This window comes from Gavia stellata, chromosome 1 (genome assembly GCF_030936135.1).
Source record: "Gavia stellata isolate bGavSte3 chromosome 1, bGavSte3.hap2, whole genome shotgun sequence".
In the NCBI taxonomy this organism is placed as follows: Eukaryota; Metazoa; Chordata; class Aves; order Gaviiformes; family Gaviidae; genus Gavia; species Gavia stellata.
This window is the reverse complement of record NC_082594.1, coordinates 87,877,617-87,883,616: the sequence shown is the minus strand read 5'-3', so window position 1 is coordinate 87,883,616 and position 6,000 is coordinate 87,877,617.

The following is a 6,000-nucleotide window of genomic DNA, read 5'->3' as shown; positions in this document are numbered from 1 at the left end:
GTCTGAAGCCAGGGAGACAGGCATTTCCCAGGTGGTTACACAGAGATTCTTTACATGAAGGTTGTTTTTCAGATCATTCCTTAATTTCCTGTTTGGTTTTCAGCAGACCCGAATTAAAATAAGATAACTCTACCTACATCTTTCCATCACGGCTGTCTGTCAAATGTCTTGGAAGGTAGGCTATATGTTAATAATTGCATTATTGATACATTCCAAATAATTTTTTTGGTAGAAATACTGAATGTACTACAGAGGTTCAGCTGAAGAAATATAAATACATTTAGAAGCTGTCCACAGCAAAGGTGAATATTGTAAGTACAGTATAGTAATCTAGCTACTTTCATCACTTGTAATTAACTTTTCTATACTGTTCTATGTGTGGGTGTGAATAAGATGACTGCAAATATTTGCATTTGTTTCCTTCTACATGGTTTTCAAAAAGTAGCCTGGGAAGCACACATCCTCTAGACTCTGAATAAAAACATCCCTATGGAAAGCGAGGAGGGAGCAATCAGGTGGGCCTTGGGGAGATGAACACCCAGCTCCCATCATAACAGCATGTGGTCTGGGCATCTCACTGAAGTCCCTTTGAAAGACTGAACTGTGGAATTAGATCAGAAAAAGCTTTACTCAGTGCTATAATTCACTTCCCTGCCATGCAGGTGAGAAGACCCAATGGTATATCTCAATCAGCATTAGCTGTGTGGCAGCAGGATCAGAGTCCCAGGCAGGCAGTAGCATCCCATTGTGCTAGGTTTTGGACAGGCATAAATGAAGAAGCTGATGGCTGATGGCTCTTCCACAGTTCATGACTTACTTGGCGATAAATCTATTTCCTGCTTTGCTTTTCTTTTCTCAGGGAAGCACTACATCATGTATTATGGAAACATCAAGGATACTGTCTTGCCTGTGCTGTTTAGTAAATGGCATAGCGCTTCTTGGTAGAATATAGATGTCAACATGAATATTGAAAATGTCCAAGGGTGTCATGAGTCCCTGCATACAGGGGAGAGATGGCATACTTTTAATGATCCTTTCTTCCACAAGCAAATTCCAGTCATGTTATATAAAGCTGGGACAGAAATAAAAATAGCCCTTCATTAAAAGCAGCCTTGTCTGCTGTACCTATGGCATATTAGACTTATTTAAATAACATTGTGAATTCTTGGGGAAAAAAGAACCCAGAGATGCAGCTATTATTTCTGCCGTAGTGTGGCAAGGGCTTTGCTGCTGTGAATAATAACAGCCATGTTGATGGGTAGACCTAAATTAAAAGTGAAAGAGGTTATTCATTCATTGCAAAAATCCATCTTAATGTGAAGATGAGGGAGTTTGGGGAGTTTTTTATTTCTATTTTTGCTTTTAGGCCTTCTATATACTATTCAGGGCCTTTTTAAAGTTGGAAAACTGTTGATAATAATATCACAGATCAGCAAAGTTTTAAATTATTTCTTTGAGTTCCTTTTTGAATTCTCCTCCTCTACTAGGCAATTATAAACTCAGTGGGGGATTTTCCTTGGTGCAAAGTGCCATATCTGATGCCTAAAAGAAAGTGGTGACTTTCTTCTTCACTTTTTTGCATACATTGGTCAACATTCATCAAGCGTTCCCTTTCTGTAACATCTGAGGTCCTTATGTATTTGGAGTTAGGAAATATACTTGGTGTTTGAGATACCAGAATGCTAACCAGTGACAAGCATCAACTGATACAGGGACTTAAAGGAGTATAAGCAGCATATTTGAATGGGTAGGGCTCGGCGTTGAGTGTGGGTCAGTGTAACGAAGAGGTGTCTTGAGCTATTGTGTTTGCTTTGGATTGTTTCATAGCTTTAGGGACTACTCTGGTACTGATGCTCAGTCCACTCCTTGTGGCCCACAGATGGTTCACTGAAGTACTCCTTCGGAGTTCCCCCCTGCCCACAGCCCCAGGAATGGGCCATGCTTAAAAAATGTTTTTCAGTTTGCTACAGTCAGGAGGTTTAAAAGCCTCCCTGCTGCCACGTAGCCCCCACTTGTAAAGATGAACCTGTGTACTGAGCAACTTTGGCAGCTGTTCAATGAGGAACATAGCTGAGATGAAAATATATTTATTAAACTCAGATTTTCACTTCCTGCCTTTTCAATGAAGATGTCATACCCATGAAAGATCAAGAGAAAGATGGCTGGGGAACTCTAGCTTATGATTTGGGTGCCTTGGGTTTCTGTTGTGACACAGGGGGCTTCCTAGGTGGCAAAGGACTCAAGGCATGTGTATGTGAACAGCCGCTGGAGTCCTGTAGCCACAGTAACATGCTCTGTGCCCGAGGTGGCTGCCTACCTAAATACCTTGATTATTTAAACCAAACATCCTGGTGCATGAGCAAATGGAGAAAAGTTTTCCAGTCTACCTACCAAAACGTAATAGTATGACTGATTGCAGGTGTAAAAAGGGAGTGATTTACCGCTAATATAAGGTGTGAGTAAAGAGAAAAGAATTGGCTTCCATCTTGAATTATGTAGAAAGTAATTAAATGAAACCAACTTGCAGAATTGGCTGATTTGCCTGCCTGAAGATATTATTCCAAACACAAATAATGGAGAATGGATCCTGGAATACCCTTGAAATTAGGGTCTGTAAAAAGGCCTTTTTCTTTCTTTTTTTTTTTTTTTCTTTGGAAAAAAGTAATTTTTTTCTCTTTTCTTTATGTAAATGCCTATGTGTGTGTTCAGTGGTCCTGACAGATTTACTTTGCTTTCATTGGTGTCATTTCCTGAGGAGGAGAATGTGAATTTTGAACCTATTTTGAACTTTGTGTGTTGGTAATTTACTTAGGAAGCTGAACTGTTAAAAAGCTTTTGTATTCCATCATTATGGGTCCTTGAAGCCAGAAGTCTTCACAGCAGCATTCTGAGAATGTCAGAAGGATTCTATCCTTTAGTCCTTCCCCTGGATGAATAGCTGTGGTGTTCAGGAAAATTGCAATCTGAAATCTGGCTAAGGAAATGAAAAAGCAAACAAGTAGGAGCTTTATTTTTAAGGAGGAGTGGTACTTGGAACACTTAAGGACTTGAAACAAGAAAGAGAAATAAGGCTAATATTACAACGTGGTAATATTTTGCATCAACGTTCAAATAAAAAAATCTGAAATTCAATAAATGTAATCCTAACACATCAAGAAGAACAAATACTCTGGGCTTCATTGTAGCTGGGTTCAGAAGTAGCATCTAAACATTGAACTAGTAGGTAGATTGTCAATACCAAGCACCTGTAAATAAGATCAGACTTTTCTCTTAAGAAAAATTACTCAGTGCTTTATGGCTGTGAGGTTCATGTACTTAGTCCTTCCACCTGACTATTTTAGGTAGAACCACACCAGCGTTTCTAATGGGCAGAAACATTGCTAGGTACTCTTGGAGTTTTATCATTACATTTATATTCCCTACAGAAGAATGTAAGTGAAACATACAGTTTCCCCATACTAGGAAGTGGTTCTGAAGGAGAGAAGTGAGGACACAATGCAGGAAGCTGCAGGTGACTGTGTGACAGGAAAAGCATTTAACATTTTCTATAAATTCAGGTTAAAAAGTTGGTTGGGACAGAATGGAGTGCATGCTGGGTTGAAAGTCAGGGATGCAGTGAGGGCACTGCCAGTTTATGTTAAGCAGGTTGAACATATATTATTGAATGCATTTTATTCTTCCTTTTCTTCATCCCAGCCCAATGTTCGTCAGAGGCTTCTGGTGCTTGAAAGTCAGTCTATGTGCAAAATTACAGAAGCAGATTTAAAGCTCTTCAGTAGCAAAAAGTTACTGGACCACAATGAGAAATGCAGGGTGATGTGATAACTTTGGTGAGCACAGATCTACTGCAACACCTTCAGGCTGGGGTCTTGTGAAACACAAGGACAGTCGAACCCAAGTACATCGGGAAAAATCTGTAAGCAAGACGGCAGCAGTGCGTACATGTCATGGAATGCAACTGCAACTAAAAAGAGTATCTCTTTGTAATTTTGCCATGTGTTGTCTCTTACTATCCTACATATTTCCCTTCTCTGTACACTTGCACGGAAGTCCAGGACTAGTTAGCTGCCCAGAATGACAGGGTATTTCTTTTATCAAGTCATAGCCATGCTAAGAGCAGATTTGAGATCTGAGGACAAACCTTTGCTGCTGCTTGGTAATATTAACAGAAGAAAGGTTTGGGGTTTTTTTCTGGGTCAAATTAATTTCCAACAAGTTGATATGAACCCATTTGCACCTACCTGATAGACATGCATTTCACCATTTGTATTTTTGAAATATTGACAGTGAATTTTAGCTAGTGAAGGATCTGTGAATGTACTTTGACATTCCATGGACGTGTCATAACTATTATTCAATAAGAGGCTTTTATTTAAGCCTGGTAATTGCTCAAGTGCTAAAGGCCACAATTATTTCTTCCGTAATTCAGGACTGATTGACTACATGAATTGTGTGGTAATGTTTCTACTCCAGGACTAGACATCTTCCAGATCTACAGAGAATTTTATCAATTGGTGCATCAACATTTCTGCCATAAATAGTAATAAAAAAGTGATGGCATGGATATGCAAAATATTTTTTCTTCTCATAGCCATTCCTGCAATAAAATATTGTTTGCAAATTAAACTGTAGTGTTGTTTGGGAGTTTTAATTTACAGGCAATCAGTTCCAGTAACTTTAAAAAGGCTGGAAGGGATAAAAAAATGGAGTTACTGCTTCATCTTTAAGTGATTACATAGAAACTTGTGTTTCTATAACTAATGGTGATGGTTTCTGCGGTACGTGATCTTAGCTAACAAATGGGGTACATGCATGTGAATGCCTACACAGCTGTCAATTGTGACACCATTGCAGAGACAATATAATCCAGCAACCGCTAGGTATCTGGAAACAAGAGTCTCAAAGATGAGGCTTTGATACCAGCGACAGAAGGATATCAGTGGATTCCAAGTAGTCCCACAAGACTTGTCAGACATGCCACATTAAAATTAAAATTTAGTGAATGAGGATAAAACTTTAATGTAGCTTCAATGCCCTGACCTAGAAAAAGTTGTTAATTTTTGATTTATAACAGGGTACAGAATTTTAATCTGCATTAAAAAGAGATTTTTTTCCATTTCTGTGAAAATAAGGGTTTTCTTTAAATACTGAGAATCTCAGACCAAACTCTTGTAACATGACATAGTAGCACCAAACCTGTTCTACCTCAGCACTGAGTTCAAGATTTCACATATCCTCTGGACTCTGCCCATGCAAAACTTGGTTGTTTGCTCTCTCTCTCTGGACAAAACTGATTGTGAATGTATGTGGTTTCAGATTTCTGACAACCTCTATGGTTTTTGGTCTTAAATGGGATTCTTGCTTGCTTATATGAAGACTTAATTTTTCCTCAAGCTCTTACTTCTGTTCTGTTATTGCCTATTCTCTCCTACAGTATCACCTTGCCAGGAGGTCCAGTTATATACAGATGTCCCCTGACCTAGTTAACAGTCTTCCAATTACACACCGAACATTACACGCGTTTTGCAAAATCCTGCATCTCTCTGTTTAATTAAACGGATTATTTTTAAGCAGTGTCTTACCCTAGACTGAGAATGAGGTTGAAGTCTCATTTACACTGCAGGGTAGAGCCTCATCTGGTTTGCGCACATGGTGGAAAACCAAAGGCCCAATGTCTAGAGGTTAGTGTTGCTGGTTCATATTGTATGCTGCTGGTAGGGTTGAGTTGCTGCTGCCCAATGCAGCTGGAGCACGCCTGGGAGCATGAGGCTCACAGAACACAGGCTAGACAGGCTGCAAGAGGAAGGAGGTGGCAGGAATGGGACAGCTATGGTATTGCATTGCCCTCTAGTGACAGGCTCCCTAATTAGGTTGTTTCTCACCACACCTTCTCAAGTTGTGCCAAACGTTGCCTCCGTTGGATTTCTAGGCAGGGGTAGCACAGCATTACGGAGTAACAACGTGGCTCTGAAAAGGGACTCCAGGAGTCGCTAAGCTGAG